Source organism: Rattus norvegicus, chromosome 7 (genome assembly GCF_021556685.1).
Source record: "Rattus norvegicus strain SHRSP/BbbUtx chromosome 7, alternate assembly SHRSP_T2T, whole genome shotgun sequence".
Lineage (NCBI taxonomy): Eukaryota > Metazoa > Chordata > Mammalia > Rodentia > Muridae > Rattus > Rattus norvegicus.
Window position 1 is genome coordinate 18629946 of NC_141540.1, and position 17234 is coordinate 18647179.

Consider the following 17234-nt stretch of genomic DNA (forward strand, 5'->3'; position numbering starts at 1 on the left):
TATCTTTTCCTTACTTAGCCAGATTGGTGGGGCATTTTCCAGCCCCTAGCAGACCCACCCTTGGAGCCTGGGGGCAGACCTGGCACTCCCTACCTTTAGGCGTATTGAAGTCAACAGGCAGAAGTGAAGGCCTTCCATCCATGTCTGGAACATTCTTTCTGGCCTCCAGTAGGATTCTGTCTTTCCTCAGTGGTAAAGAAGACCTCTAACAGTTACTAACAAGCATCTCAAATGGGATGGTGAGAAAACAAGAGAATCTTGTGAAGAGGGCAAACAGCATTTAGTCACACCGCTAAACCAGGAGGCTCTCTTGGGACAAAAAGGCCATTGTACAAATAAGCACAAGCTTTGTCTATGAAACAGAAAGGCGAGCAGAGAGGCAGCAGATCTGTTATCGACTATCTCACTAGACTTAGATTTTCCCTCAAGGGGTATCTCTCTTCAGTGTCAGCTCCATGGCTTTGCCTCTCAAGAGAACCAGCCTCCAAATGACACTAGGCTTCTAGTAACAACTAATAACAAAAGGATGGAGAGATGGTTAGAACTTGGGTGCTAGATGCCAGGTGGCTGACAAAAGAATCATAACCAGTTCACCTGGGGCTATCAGGACCTCAGTAGCAGCCCTTTACCAAACTGTCTCACTGGGTTAAAGGCCCATGGAAAAGAAAACATTAATCCTGATCTTGGCCACCGCCAAAGCCTGAATTCTAAATCTTGACTGGCAAAACAAAACAAAGTTCTTTACAGTTTGTTGTAGATTTTTGAAACTATTTTAGGGGCTCTTTTTGTCCCCCAACCTGGGGCATTTTGACCACAGGGGCAGGAACTGGCTGCTGTGGGAATAGGATCAAAGTCACTCTCCATGTTAATGATGACCAACGAGAAAAGTAATTTAATGCTGGAGACTGACTCCTCCCTTGGAATAAGGCCAGCAGATAAGGCAGGCTTCCTTAAAGAACTTCTTTTAATGAGCACTCTCCTTCTGTGAGCAAATGTCAGAAATTCCTTTCTTGTTCTTGTTTTCCTTAGAGTCCTCTCCCACCTCGCTCTCAGGCTTTTCAGATAGTTCATCCTGTAGCATTTCTAATGTAGCCTGTCCCTTGAAGGTTCTTTGCTACCAAGCAAAATTTAAATCTTTCCCAGTTCATCACAGCTGGCTGCGAGCACAAGCACAGATAAAACACTATGTTTTAAAAATTAACTTTGGCTATCAACCAATACACCGCCACTAGAGCGGGGTCCACAAAATTAAGTTTCAAACTCACTAAGCATTAGAGTGAAAAGCTCTCAGGGAGAACTTTCCCTCGGGATGGAGATCCTCTAACTCCAAAGACCAGACCGAGACACCACAGGATGCAATCAGCAAGAGGAGTTGGTTTATTGTCGGGATACACAGGCACAGGCACCTGCGGGCGCTTCAGTCACTCGGGGGACTGGCGCGCCCCACGGAACCAAGGATGGGCTTTTATAGGATTTTGGGGAGCAGAAGCAAGCATACAGAAGCAGATGCATGGTTACAGGGATATAATTGGTGGATTCTAATATGGCAAGGGTTTAGCCCGGGGGCAAGTTTCCTAGCTACCTTCCTGAAACATAACGGCTGACTCGGCCCCCCAAGGGTTCAGCCCGGGGGCAAGTTTCTTAGCTACCTTCTTAGAACATAACGACTGACTCGGCCCCCCACCAGGGTGTGGGACCTCTCCTGGGGCTTTTTTTCATTGTCAGGTGCGCAACCGAAGTCGTCCTGTTGCCAGGCCTTCAACCAAACATATCTTGCTTGGCAGCCGCTGTGTACTCAGTGTTCTAACCTTTCCCTGAACCAGTCATCTTAAGTACAGCCTTGCAAAATGGCGTTACTGCTGTTAAGCTGGGGTCTTTCATTCCCCCATTTTTTTTTTGTTAACTTTGAGTGAAATCTTTCACTCGACTTGGTCAAGAAATTTCTGTCTGGTGGGGGCTTATTCCCTCACTGACTCTAGGCCACAAAAGGGCTAGGAGGAGCCACGTAGGAGTTTTAACTTTAAGGGGTTTGGAGTGTGCTGAACTCTCTATGTCTGGGGTGTAGTGTTGTGATTAGTCAATTCCTTAGACCGGACTGTCTTGACGTGTGGTGTGTGGATCTAAGCCGAGACTCCGTCTACCTTTAGGGCGGTCGGGGTAGTCAGGAGGACGGTGTAGGGTCCTTTTTACTGTGGCTCGAGATTCTTGGTCTGGTGTCTGTGCACCCACACGGTGTCTCCAATCTGGAACGGGTGTGGCACCACCGGATGCTCAAGCTTGTCCTGGTAAGCAGCGGCCAAAGGTCTCCAGACGTCTCTCTGCACAATCTGTAGGGCCTGTAAATGGGCCCTCAGAGAAGGGCTGTCAGCAAAATCAGCAATGTTTGAATCAAAGAAATGGACAAATGGGGGTGGTGCTCTATATATTATTTTAAAAGGAGTTAGACCATGGGGGCCCGGGGTATTCCGGGCCCGATATAGAACTAGGGGAAGGAGGGCCACCCAATACTTTGAGCCAGTTGTAAGCGTAAGTTTGGATAAAGTCTCCTTAATTGTTCTATTCATGTGTTCTACCTGACCTGAACTCTGGGGTCTATAGGCACAATGTAATTTCCAATCAATCCCTAGCAATTTGGCCACCAACTGACTTACTTGGGAGACGAAAGCGGGCCCGTTGTCCGACCCCAACGCTTGAGGCATGTCATACCTGGGAAAGATTTCCTCGAGGAGCTTCTTGGTGACCATTTTTGTAGTCTCGTGTTTTGTGGGGAAGGCTTCGACCCATCTTGAGAAGGTGTCTATAAACACTAGGAGATACTTGTATCCATATATACCTGGTTTAATTTTAGTAAAATCAATTTCCCAATGGATGTCGGGACGGTGTCCCCTAGGACGAACTCCTTGTCCAATCATGATCCTTCCCAGGTTAACCTGAGTGCACGCTTTGTAACTCTCAGTCACCTTTTGTATCGCTTTGTCCCAATTAAAAAAAAAAAAAAAACACAGATTTATCTCTTCCCGATCTAGTAAGGTTTTCATCTTCTTAAACCCCAAATGGGTTAATTTATGTAAAAAGGAGATCAATTCAAAAGTCCTTTGTAGACCCACTGTTTTAGTTGAGGGTGGTAGATGGCCCCCATTTTTTTTAGGAGCTCTATGTCCTCATGGGCGTAAACCCAACTGGTTTGTCCCACTGGTGGGGGCGTGGGTTGGTCTGGGCTATTTAAGGTCAAGATTTGTTTGTTCATGGCTGTTTCTCGCGCCGTGGCATCGGCCAGCCGGTTTCCTCGTGTCTCTGGGTTGTGTCCTTTCTGGTGTCCTGGACAATACATAATACTCAGTCTTTTGGGCAAGAATAGGGCTTTTAAGAGGGCCAGAATTTTAGCCATATCTTTATCCTCAGATGTGAGCAGCCCCCACCTCCTGTAGATCTCCCCGTGGATGTGTGTCGTGGCAAAGGCATAACGGCTGTCTGTATATATATTTAGCCTCTTACCTTTTGCCATCTTGAGCGCCTGAGTCAAGGCGATGAGTTCAGCCCGTTGTGCGGAGGTACCAGCAGGCAGGGCTTTCGCCCAAATCACTTTGTCCTCCGTAGTGACCGCAGCTCCAGCCTTTCGCTCTCCCTCTGCCAAGAAGCTGTTGTCATCCGTGTACCATGTGTGGTCAGCATTCTGAAGAGGCTGGTCCGATAGGTCCGGCCTGGTTCCATGTACTTCTGTGAGGATTTGTAGGCAGTCATGTTGTTTTGTCTCCTCTGGTAGAGGAAGCAAGGTGGCAGGATTGAGGGCGACTACGGGCCCAAACTGAACCTGTTCTGCATCCAGTAACAAGGCTTGGTAGTGGGTCATGTGGGAATTAGAGAGCCAGCGGTCTGGGGGCTGTTTTACCAAGGCCTCTACTGTGTGGGGTGCTAGGATGGTGAGTGGCTGTCCCAAAGTCAATTTTTCAGCGTCCTTGATCAGGACAGCAATAGCAGCCACCATCTTTAGGCACGGTGGCCAGCCGGAGGCCACAGGGTCCAATTTCTTAGACAGGTAGGCCACAGGGCGTTTTTAGGGTCCCATCCTTTGTGTTAGGACCCCTTTAGCATATACCCCTGTTTCTCATCGATGAACAGTTACTGAGCAAATTGTAAGGGTTTGGAACAGTCGGATGAATATCTTTTATCCTCTTGTTGACCTTTCTCAAGTCTTGTATTGGCCTATAATCTCCAGTGCCGGGTTTCTTAACAGGCAGAAGAGGCGTATTCCAAGGCGACCGGCAGGGGACTAGGATGCCTTGATCCAGAAGCCTCATAATGTGAGGCCTTATACCTTGATAAGCTTCATGTGACAGGGGGTATTGTTTTATGGAGACTGGAGTTGTAATTAAGGGGGGCTGTTGGAGCGCCAACCCCATCCCACCAGTCTCTGCCCAAGCCAGTGTCCTGTCCCGGTTCATAGGGTTAGAACTTGAAGGGGAGTTCCGTGGGGGCCAGTTATTTGGGCCCCTCTTTCCTCAAAATGAATTTGTGCTTTTAGTTTGGTGAGCAGGTCACAGCCCAGCAGAGGGTACGGGCAGTCCGGAACATGTAAGAAGGAATGGGTCACCTTACCAGTAGCCAGCTGAACCCGGCGGTCCGTAGTCCATCGGTATTGTTTCTCACCAGTAGCTCTTTGTACCCAGGCCGTCCGGTCGCTGAGTTGTCCTGAAGCTTGGGTGAGGACTGAATGCTGGGCTCCTGTGTCTACCAGGAAAGTAACCAGCTGCCCCCCAACTTTAAGCGTTACCCTGGGCTCAGGGGGGGGGCTCCTGGCCCTGACCTCCCTAATCTTTATCTAGAGCCAAGAGGGAGGTTCGTGGTCGAGGCTTTCGGGGTCCGCCAGGCTTCTTGGGGCACTCTCTGGCCCAGTGCCCTTTCTCTTTGTAATAGGCACATTGATCTTTATCCAGCTTCAGCCCCTTTCGAGCTCCCCCCCTATCTCCCTTCTTTTCTTGGCCCTGAACTACGGTGGCCAAGATTTGACTCAATTTTCTCTCTTATTAAAAATCTTTTCAGCTTCTTTAAGTAAATCCTGTAATGTATAGCCCTGCAAATTTTCTAACCTCTGTAACTTAGTCCTGATATCTGGAGCAGCCTGCCAGATGAAGGACATAGAGACACTCGTCATTTGTCCTGGGTCATCTGGGTCATAGGGAGTGTACATACGGTAGGCCTCCTTAAGTCTCCCTAGAAAGGCGGAGGGAGTTTCCCCTGCTTCCTGTAATACCTGTTTTACCTGAGCCAAATTAGTAGGGCGTCGTATAGCCCCTCGGAGACCCGCTAGAAGCAACTGGCGTTAAAGACGTAGGTGTCCCTTACCTTCAGCTGTATTAAAATCCCAGTTTGGTCTTCAGGCAGCTGGGTGGGACGCCCATCATCTCCCAGAACATGCTTTCTGGCCTCTAGGAACACTCTTTGTTTTTTTTTTTTTTTTTTTTGAGGTTAAGAGGGCCTGTAAGAGCTGTTGGCAGTCATCCCAAGTAGGCTGGTGGGTAAGTAAAACAGATTCTATTAGGTCGGTGAGTGTCACCGGATCTTTGGAGAAAGAAGGGTTGTTTTGTTTCCAATTGTCTTTGGAGAAAGAAGGGTTGTTTTGTTTCCAATTGTAAATGTCAGCTGCTGAAAACGGCCAGTATTGGGTCTGGCCACCGGTTCCCTGTCTAAGTGGGAAAGCCTGGGAGGTTGTATCTGGCATCACCTCGCGCTTATTGCGAAATCTCCCTGCGACAGGGGAGAAACCCTTATCAGACTGTGGCCTGGCAACTGATCTGGCCGGCGGCTCTGCCTCCTCCGTTTCAGCCGGGCCTGTCAGAGAGAAGATCTATGAGAGGGGAGTTTGGGTCTGCCGGGAGGACAGGTTTCTTAGAAGGCTCTGATTTCACAAAGGTAGAGAGAGGAAGACGTGGCCGGCGGACCGGGCGGGGCCGAGGGGACAGGCTGGGGGTTGAGGGGAGGCCAATTCGGGTCCAGGAAGGGTTCCTCCCGGGGGGGGGGTTTAAGGCGAGACTCTCTCAAGTGATAATATAAGAAACCTGGTCAGGATGTCCGTGGACGACCCGATCTTTAACCTGTAAAATAATGATCTTATTAAATGTGTCATTTACTGGCCATCCCGCTCTGAAAGTGGGCCACTCGGATGTGTAGACAGTCTGTCATTTTTCTTTTTTAACCTCGATGGACTGGTTGTGTGTCTGGTCGTGGACGTCTTTCTAATGATCAAGAGTGAGACTTAGGGGCATTGTTAGGGACTGTCCCATGTTAGTTCTAAGGAAGATTAGAACACAGAGAAAACAAACAACACCAACAGTCAAACAAACAACAGACAGGCGTGCTGCACGGCTTTGGTACCAAACTGAAAGCAAAAAGTCAGATGGAGGTGGCAAAGGTCCGGGGCCCTCTGAAAGCCAAAATTACAGACAGAGGTGCCGTTAGTCCGGATCTTTCTCCTCTCCCAGATTGGGCCCCGAAAAGTCGGGCCCCTAACACCCTTGGAACGTCTTCCAGGGCTGCGGGGCGAGAAGTCCGAGCTCGTCAGCTCCTTCTTCGTCCCGCCCAAATTCCAAACAACCTGGCTGAGCGCTCACAGAACAGACCTGGCTGAGCGCTCACAGAACAGACAGAATAAGGCAGAACGAGACAAAATCAGACAGACAGACAGACGCCGGCCGGCTTACCTCCCAGTGGGTGGTCGGTGGTCCCTGGGTGGAGGATCTCCTTTCCCGGCCCATGCACCAAATGAAAAGCTCTCAGGGAGAACTTTCCCTCGGGATGGAGACCCTCCAACTCCAAAGACCAGACCGAGACACCACAGGATGCAATCAGCAAGAGGATTTGGTTTATTGTCGGGATACACAGGCACAGACACCTGCGGGCGCTTCAGTCACTCGGGGGACTGGCGCGCCCCACGGAACCAAGGATGGGCTTTTATAGGATTTTGGGGAGCAGAAGCAAGCATACAGAAGCAGATACATGGTTACAGGGATATAATTGGTGGATTCTAATATGGCAAGGGTTTAGCCCGGGGGCAAGTTTCCTAGCTACCTTCCTGAAACATAACGGCTGACTCGGCCCCCCAAGGGTTCAGCCCGGGGGCAAGTTTCTTAGCTACCTTCTTAGAACATAACGACTGACTCGGCCCCCCACCAGGGTGTGGGACCTCTCCTGGGGCTTTTTTTCATTGTCAGGTGCTCAACCGAAGTCGTCCTGTTGCCAGGCCTTCAACCAAACATATCTTGCTTGGCAGCCGCTGTGTACTCAGTGTTCTAACCTTTCCCTGAACCAGTCATCTTAAGTACAGCCTTGCAAAATGGCGTTACTGCTGTTAAGCTGGGGTCTTTCAAGAGGACCAAGTAAAACTCTTCGACAAACAAAGCAAACAGTTTCATGATTTCAAACGCAGTCGTCAGTCAAAATTCAAACATGAAACAAAAGTCAAAAAGACACTCGACAATATCACAGAAAATGAACCAGAGAAACAGGACCAAAACAAAGAATCCTATAACCAATTTCCACAGATGCCTGGTACCTTCAGTACCTGGCCCAAACTGCAGCTTAACCTTAGCTGCTTCTGGGATACCAAACACAGAAACAGAGCACAAACAACAGACACCAACACATCCAGAAAACCGCAGTCAGGTCACAAAGAAGAAAAACAATTCCAACAGTCAAACAAGTAACAAACAGACGCGCCGCGCGGCTTCGGTACCAAACTGAAACCAAAAATTCAGACTGAGTCAGCGAGGGTCTTGGATCCTCTACTCCAATAAAATTCAGACAGAGTCATCAAGCGTGCGGATCCCTCCGAAAACGGACGGAGGTGCCACGGATCCGGATCGCCCTCTCCTCCAACCACCCTTGGAACGTCTTCCAGGGCTGTGGGGGAGAAGTCCGAGCTTGTCAGCTCCTTCTCTGGCCCGCCCAGATAGTCCCCAGATCTGAGCCTATTGAGTGATCGTTCACAGGAGAAGACACAACAGACAAGACAAATGCCGGCCGGCTTACTTCCCGGTGGGTGGTCGGTGATCTCTGGGAGGAGGATCTCCAAATCCTGGATGAGCCCCCATAATGAAAGACCTCCGGAGAGGACCTTTCCCTCAGGAGGAGTCCCAAGCGCCCAATGACCGAGCCGAGTCCACTCAGATGCAATCAGCAAGAGGGTTTATTGGAAAACACAGGTACCTGCAGGCACACAGTCACTTCGGAGGACTTGCGCGCCCAGCAGCTCCAGCATGGGGCTTTTATAGGGATTGGGGAAGCAGAAGCGGGCATACAGAAGCAGATGCATAGCTCCGGGGATTGGTGGATTCAAACGAGGCACATAGACATGTTCACATATGATTGGCTATTTCACATGATGAGGTAATAAGGTATAGCTACACACATTGGCAGGTTTGGGGCGTCCTGAATGTCGGGGGCTTATCTCTTCCTGCCAGGTGGCCTGTGAGTCAGATCCGTTACTCCTGGTCTGTCTGCATTCCTTTCCTTTTATGGTCTGTTAGTTCTAGGGGCAGGGCGGGGCTGCCTGGACTTGCTTTTCACAGTGTTTAGTCCTGAGGTTGTGAATTTTGAAACATACTCTTTTAACTTCATAATTTTAAACCTTAAATCTGTATAATTTTCCTTTCAGTTCAAATTCCTGACATGCTGTATATCATGCCTATCTCCTGTGATAACTGATACTGCACCCTTTTTTCACCTCCCCCTCATCTGTTCCTCCCAAGTCCCTCCCAACCTCTACCTTCTGTGAGTATCTTGATCCCCGTTGCAAGAAAGACGGAAGAATCCACATTTTGGTCTTCCTTCTTCTTGATCTTCATATATAGTCTGTGAATTGTATCTTGGGTATTCCAAGCTTTTGGGCTAATACCAACTTATCACTGACTGCATATTATATCTTTTCATTCGTGATTATTCTTTTTCCTTCGTATATTTTAAATATGATTTTCAATATTTTTTCTATCGATTCTCCGTTTTTTTCCATCTTTATTAACTTGAGTATTTCTTATTTACATTTTGATTGTTTTTCCCCTTTGCGGTTTCCTGGCCAACATCCCACTAACCCCTCCCCCTCCCCTTCTCTGGGTGTTCCCCCCATCCTCCCCCCATTACCACTCTCCCCCCAACAATCACATTTATTGGTGGTTCAGTCTTGGCAGGACTAAGGACTTCCCATTCCACTGGTGTTCTTACTAGGCTGTTTATTGCTACCTATGAGGTTGGAGCCCAGGGTCAATCCATGTATAGTTGCTTGGGTAGTGGCTTAGTCCCTGGTTGGTTCTCTTGATTAATTTTGAAACCTTTTCCATGTGAATTTTTACAAATAATAGCAATTTCAAATTTTGTGTGTTTTTTGAAAGAAGTAACTCAAAATTTTGATATTTAATCAAAAGAAAAATATTTAGGCATTAGTCTTATTTTTTGCTTTGTTTTGGTTTTGGATTTTTGTAACATATTTACTGGATGTAGCCAAAAATTCTAAGAACTGCACCTACAGACCAGATTAGGTACAAAAGCACAGATCTGTTTTTCTATGTCTCTTGGCTCCTAATATTAAAAGATGTCCATGTCAAGAGAAAACAATAAATTTGAGTAATCGTACCCAACTCTTAAAATTCCAGTCGAATAATAGAGAGATTGTGATTCATAAAGAAAATATTTTAAACACATGGTTTTTAATGAGAGCTATATGAACAAAACAAAGTGATCAATGCTTTATTTGAGTTAACTTCCTGAAAAAAATGCACACTGTTAATGCATTTTGAGGTTCTCTGGACTATACTAAATTTATTTATTTATTTATTTATTTATTTATTTATTTATTTATTTATTTATTTTTCAATTTTTCAGATTGGGTATTTCTTATATATATTTCAAATGTTATTCCCTTTCCCAGTTTCTTGTCCATGAGTACCCTAACCCCTCCCACTCCCTTTCTATAAGGGTGTTTCCCTTACTGCCCTTCCAGTCCCCTCTCCCAACCTCCCAAAAATCCCCTACACTGGGGGAACAACCTAAGTCGGACCAAGGACCTCTCCTTCAATTGGTGTGAACAAGGCCATCCTTTGCAACATATGCAGTTAGAGCCATAGGTCAGTCCATGTATAGTCCCTGTGAGCTCTGGTTGGTTGACATTGTTGTTCTTATGGGGATTCAACCCCCTTCAGCTCTTTCATTCCTTTCTCTAATTCCTCCAATGGGGGTCCAGTTCTCAGTTCAGTGGTTTGCTGTCAGCATGCACTACTTAGCTTTATCGATTTTATCTAGTTTTGGTGGATATATATATATATATATATATATATATATATATATATATATATACATACACACACACACACACACACACACACACACCACATATATCAGTGTCTGCTCTAAACTTTGCCTCCCTATCCCCTTCTATGGGATATTTTTGTTCCCCTTTTTAAGAAGGAGTGAAACATCTGCATTTTGGTCATCCTTCTTGAGTTTCATGTGGTCTGTGCATTGCATCTTGGGCTAATATCCATATATCAGTGAGTATATACCATGAGTGTTTTTCTGTGGTTGCTTTACCTCACTAAGAATGATATTTTCTAGTTCATTCCATATGCCTACGAATTTCATGAAATCATTTTTTTTATAGCTGAGTAGTATTCCATTGTGTAGATGCACCATATTTTCTGTATACATGGCTCTGTTAAAGGGCATCCTGTTTCATTCCAGGTTCTGGCTATTATAAATAAGGATGCTATGAACATATTGGAGTATGTGTCTTTGTTGTATGTTGGAGCATCTTTTGGGTATACTCTCAGGAGTATTCTGGGTGTGTCCTCAGGAGTTACAATATCCAATATTCTGAGGAACCTACAGACTGATTTCCAGAGTGGTTTTACCAGTATGCAATCCCACCAACAATGGAGGAGTGTTCCTCTTACTCCACATCCTTGCCAGCATCTGCTGTCATCTGACTTTTGGCCTTAGCCATTCTCATTTTATGAGGTCTGAATTGTTGATTCCTGATCTTAGAACATAAGCCATTGGTGCTCTGCTCAGGAAATTTTCCTCAGTGTTCATATGTTTGAGATTTATCCCCACTTCGTATTTTATTAGTTTGAGTGTGTCTGGTTTGGTGTGCATGTCCTTGATCCACTTGGATTTAAGCTTTGTACAGGGTAATAAGAATGGATTGATTTGCATTCTTCTACATGCTGACTTCCAGTTGAACTAGCACCACTTGTTGAAAATGCTATCTTTTTTCCATTGGATGGTTTTAGCTCCTTTGTCAAGATCAAGTGACAATAGGTGTGTGGGTTCATTTCTTGGACTTGAATTCTATTCCACGGATCTATCTGCCTGCCTCTGTACAAATACCATGCAGTTTTTTTTAATCACTATTGCTCTCTAATACTGCCTGAGGTCAGGCATGGCGATTCCCCCAGAAGTTCTTATCATACATTTCTTTCACGTGCTTGGTTAAAGTCATACTGAGTTATTTTATATTATTTGGCACTATTGTCCAGGGTATTGTTTCCCTAATTACTTTCTCAGCCTGTTTATCCTTTGAATAGAAGAAGGCTACTGAGTTGTTTTAGTTAATTTTATACCCCATGGGACAATTTGCTGAAGTTTTGTTTCATGTTAAATAGTTCTCTGGTAGAAATTTTGGGGTCACTTAAGTACACTATCATATTATCTGCAAAGAGTGATATTTTGATTTCTTCCCTTCCAATTTGTATCCCTTTGACCTCCCTTTGTTGTCCGATTGCTCTGGCTATGACTTTGAGATCTATATTGAATAAGTATAGAGACAGTGGGCAGCCTTGTCTAGTCCCTGATTTTAGTGGGATTGTACATGGCTTTGCCTATGTTTAGGTACCAGCCTTGAATTCCTATTCTTTCCACGACTTTTATTATGAATTGGTGTTAAATTTCGTTTAATGCTTTCTCAGCACCTAATGAAATGATCATGTTTCTTATTTTGAAATTTGTTTATATAGTGGATTACGTTGATGGATTTCAGTATATAAAACCTTCCTTCTATCTCTGGGATGAAGCCTACATGATCATGATGATTGATCATTTTGATATGTTCTTGGATTTGGTTTCCAAGAATTCTATTGAATATCTTTGCATCAATATTCATAAGGGAAATTTGTCTGAAGTTCTCTTTCTTTGTTAGGTCTTTGTGTGGTTTCAGCATAAGAAAAATTCTGGCTTCATAGAAGGGATTTGATAGTGCTCCATCTGTTTCTATTTTGGGGAATACTTTGGACAGTATTGCTATGAGGTCTTCTATGAAGGTCAGATAGAATTTTGCACTAAATCCATCTGGTCCTGGGCTCTGTGTGATTGGAAGACTTTTAATGACTGCTGCTATTTCTTTAGGAGTTATGGGGTTGTATAAATCATTTAACTGTTCCTGATTTAACTTTGCTAACTGGTATTTGTCAAAAAAATTGTCCATTTCCCCCAGATTTTCAAGTTTTGTTGAATACATTCTTTTGTAATAGGATCTGATGATTTTTTTTAATTTCCTCACATTCTGCCGTTATGTCTCCCTTTGCATTTCTGATTTTGTTAATTTGGACATACTCTTGGTGCCCTCCGGTTAGTCTGGCTAAGGGTATATCTATTTTGTTGATTTTCTCAAAGAAATAGCTCTTAGTTTTGTTGATTCTATGTATGGTCATTTTTGTTTCTACTTGGTTGATTTCAACCTTGTATTTGTTTATTTCCTGCTTTCTACTCCTTTTAGGCATATTTGCTTCTTTCTGTTCCAGAGCTTTCATGGGGGAGGGGTGTCAAGCTACTGATTTATGTTCTCTCCTGTTTCTTTTATAAGCACTCAGAGCTATTAGTTTTCCTCTTACAGAGCTTTATAAGTTGGAGTATGTTGTACCCTCATTTTCATTAAGTTTTAAAAAAAGTCTTCAATTCCTTTTGTTATGTCTTCCTTGACCAAGTTATCATTGAGTAAATTGTTATTCAACTTCCATGTAAATGTGGGCGTTCTGTCCTTGTTGTTATTGAAAAATAGTCTTATTTGGTGGTGATCTGATAGTATGCATGGGATTATTTCTATCTAACTGTATCTATTGAGGCCTGTTTTTTGATTGATTACATGATGAATTTTGTAGAAGGTACCACAAGGTCCTGAGAAGAAGGTATATCCTTTTGGTTTAGGATGGTATGTTCTATTAATATCCATTAAGTCCATTTGGTTCATAACTTCTGTTAGTTTCTGTATGTCTCTGCTAATTTCTGTTTCCATGATCTGCCCATTGATGAGAGTGGGTTGTGGAAAACCCCTACTCTTATTGTGTGAGGGGTAATGTGTACTTTGAGCTTTAGTAATGTTTCTTTTATGACTGTAGCTGCCCTTGCATTTTGAGCATAGCTATTTAGGATTGAGAGTTCATCTTGGTGGATTTTTCCTTTGATGAATATGAAATGTCCTTCCTTATCTTTTTTGATGACTTTTGGTAGAAACTCGATTTTATTCTATATTAGAATGACTACTCCAGTTTGCTTCTTTGGACCATTTGCTTAGGAAGTGTTTTCCACCCTTTTGAATTGAGGTAGTGTCTGCTTTTGTCTCTGAATTGTCTTTCCTATATGAAGGAAAATACTGGGTCCTCTTTACATATCCAGCCTGTTAATCCATGACATTTTATTGGGGGATTGAGTCCATTGATGTTGAGAGATAGTAAGCAATAGTGATTGTTGCTTCCTGTTGTTTTCGTATTTACAGGTGGGATTATTTTGGTGTTTTTCTCTTTTGGTTTTGTTGCAAGGAAATTAATTTCTTGCTTTTTCTTGGGTGTAGTTTCCATCCTTTGTTGGGATTTTCCATTTATTATTCTTTTTAGGACGAAAAGTTGTAGAAAGATATTGTGTAAATTTGGTTTTGTCATGGGCTATCTTGGTTTTCCCTCAATGTTATTTGAGAATTTTGCTGGATATAGTAGCCTGGGCTAGCATTTGTGTTCTCTTAAGGTCGGTAAGACTTCTACCCAGGATCCTCTGGTTTACATAGTCTCTGGTGAGAATTCTGGTGTAATTCTGATAGGTCTGCCTTTATATGTTACTTTTTCTCTTACTGCTTTTAATATTCTTTGCTTTGCAATTTGATGTTTTGACTATTACGTGACGGGAGGAATTTCTTTTCTGATCCAATGTATTTGGAGTTCTATAGGCTTCTTGTATGTTTTTGGGCATCTCTTTCTTTAGGTTAGCGAAGTTTTCTTCTATAGTTTTGTTGAAGATATTTATTGGCCCTTTAAGTTGGAAGTCTTCACTGTCTTCAATATCTACTATCCTTAGGTTTGATCTTTTCATTGTTTCCTGGATTTCCTGTATGTTTTGGGCTAGGAACTTTTTTGTTTTTATATTATCTTTGAGAGTTGTGTCAATGTTTTCTATGGTATCTTCTCCTGAGATTCTTTCTTCTTTCTCTTGTATTCTGTTGGTGATTCTAGCTCATATGACTCCTGATTTCTTCCCTAGGTTTTCTATCTCCAAAGTTGTCTCCCTTTTTGCTGTCTTTATTGTTTCTATTTCCATTTTTAACTCCTACGTGGTTTTGTTTATTTCCTTCTCCTATTTGTTTATTTTTTCCTGTAATTCTTTAAGGGACTTCTGTGTTTCCTACTTAAGGGCTTCTACTTGTTTACTTGTGTTGTTCTTTATTTTCTTGAGGGAGTTATTTATATACTTCTGAAAGTTCTCTATCATCATGATAAAAATGTGATTTTAAAAAAATCTTGCCTTTCTGATATCCAGTGTTTGCTTTAGTGGGAAAACTGGACTCTGATGATGATGCCAAGTAGTCTTGTTTTCTGTTGCTTGCCTCTCCCCATCAGGTTGTCTCTGGTGTTAGCTTGTCTTGCTGTTTCTGATGGTGGCTTGACCCTCCTGTATGCTTGTGTGTCAGCACTCCTATAGACCTGTTTTCTTGTTTTCTTTCAGCCAGTTATGGGAACAGAGTGTTCTGCTCTCAGGCATGTAGGGGTTTCTGGTGGCTGGCTTTGAGTTCTTGGCAAGGGCTGCAACCACAAGGACCCTGCCCCTACTGCTCCTGGGTCCCTGTGCCAAGTGGACACAGATGATACTAGGTGTTTTCCTCTTGAGTCTGCAATGTGGGCAGGGAGGAGTATTCTCTGGTTCCTCAGAAGTTTCTGCACTTCTGATGATATATTTATTAATTTTTTAATAGGAGTGAAATTGACTTCTGAAAATTTTCCTATTGGAATTTTATTCTTCTGCCAGATTACAGTGAGAATGACTGGTGCCTCCTAAGGATTATTTTATTATGCCATTTTCATATTTACTGGGAAGAGTTTAGTGCGCAAAGTCCTGATTATAGAACACTTAAACTTTGCCAATTGCTTGCCTGTCATTTTAAGGAGCATTCCAAGGACAATGGCAAATTTTCAATTTCAGAATTTCCTTGATGACTCTGGATGTAAATTGATAATGTATTTTTTCTCGAATAACAAGGGGGATGACCTTCTATGCCATTTGACTACTAAGTTCTTTCCAAGCAATCATGATAAGTTCCAGCAACTCCAGGTGGATAGAGGTTGAACACAGAGACAAGTATATTGGTCACTCCTGCTCTGTCTCCTAAATCTGTCTTATAAATATGTCTGGCTTATATATCTGATTCTAAACATTATGACTCCAATAAGGGTGTCATAAGGTAAGCATATCCATAGTGCTCAACACTTTCTTAAAGTTTCATCTGAAGACAGGGCCACATGAACTACTCTCATGCTGCTGTACATTTTTCGTTTCTTACATATTCTCTTCCACTGTGTTTGTAATTATGACCTCCTCCACATGTCCAGTGGTATGGGGAGTAAATATATTTACATTGATAGGTGTATGTTTTCTCATATTTTGCTCCTTTATTCTTACCATTAATATTAAGTTGAGTTTTGACCTGCATTTACCTGGCTTTGGTAAAAGATAGTTACACCCAAATATTATATGAGCTCTGGGCACTTTGCCTTTCTTATACATTGTCATATACTTTAATGTGTTGTACAATGCTAAAAGTGTAATTTGAAAATACTATGCTTTTCATAATTGACTCTTTCATTATATTAAGTGATCAGTAGTCATTTTGTAGAATATCATTTTACAGCTGTGTTATTTATTTTTCTTTTGACTCTGATGAAGTGCCTGAGAAAGGCAACTCAAAGAATGAAAGTTTTCTTTGTCCCTACTGTCTGAATATTCTATCCTTCATATAAAGCAGAAGCAGTAGGGACAATGTGTTTGTGGAGAAAGGAACAAAAGATATGTCATAACACTGAGTTCACTGTCAAGAAGTAGAGATGTAAACTTCTGTGCTTATTTCCTTTGGTCTCTGGCCCTTTAAAACAATGACTGCCTATCTGCCTGTGGAATTGTATCACCAAAATAAAAGCAGGTATTCTGCACTCAGGTGAACCTTTCTGAAATATCCACACAGTCATATCACAAATGAATATGAGGACCAGAAATCCATGTTTCCAAATTGACACACATTAACATCAAAATACTGGGGGGAGTGTTTTATGCCCAAGGTATTCAGATGCTGTTGTTATTCTAATATGTAGGGAGCGGCACATATAGATAAAAGATGGCGCTGACATCCGGTGGTCGTTTGTAAACACCCACAAAAGCGCATGTGTTGGCATTTCTCTGGCAGCTATCAGCCTGGAGTGATATTCATGCTAATGAGGTATTTCATGCTCCACCAATCCCTAGAGGACAAGTATATAGCCATAGCCTGTTTTTTATATAAGGCTAGTGCCTTTGTTGCTCGGGGTCCCCCTATCAAGAATGAGGTGTTCCTGCAATAAAGGCTGTTGAAAAGAATCCAACAGTGTTGCGTCTTCCTTGCTGGATGAGGTGGGCGTTGCACACACACACACACACACACACACACACACACACACACACACATATATATATATATATATATATATATATATATATATATATATATATATATCAAGTGCTACTACATTGAGTACAAAATAAATAGTTCAAATTTAAACATGTTTCACTTGTCCAAAAACTTGATGACAACAGAAAGTTTAAACATCTCTTTGAAGTGGGTATTGACAATTTTTGGAAAAAAACAAAAACTATGGAATTGGGTGGGCTCATCTGATTTCCTTTTCCCTCAAGACAAGCAGGAAAGTAATAGGATTATGTTGTGGTGACACTACTAAAAATTC

The 17234-nt window shown here is 43.1% G+C and overlaps 1 long non-coding RNA gene and 1 pseudogene across 2 annotated transcripts in view; one reads left to right on the plus strand and one right to left on the minus strand.

Moving 5' to 3' along the window:
• Positions 1-1354: 1354 nt before the first annotated feature.
• LOC102549242 (uncharacterized) overlaps positions 1355-17234 on the minus strand; it is a 1084685-nt gene continuing 1068805 nt past the window's right edge. The window contains exon 4 of one of the 2 annotated variants that reach the window (XR_015625103.1): positions 1355-2361. This is a non-coding gene — a long non-coding RNA (uncharacterized LOC102549242). The remainder of the gene's footprint in view (positions 2362-17234) is intronic. The other variant, XR_015625104.1, reaches the window with a different exon arrangement.
• Positions 15139-15976, plus strand: Vom1r-ps93 (vomeronasal 1 receptor pseudogene 93; annotated as a pseudogene).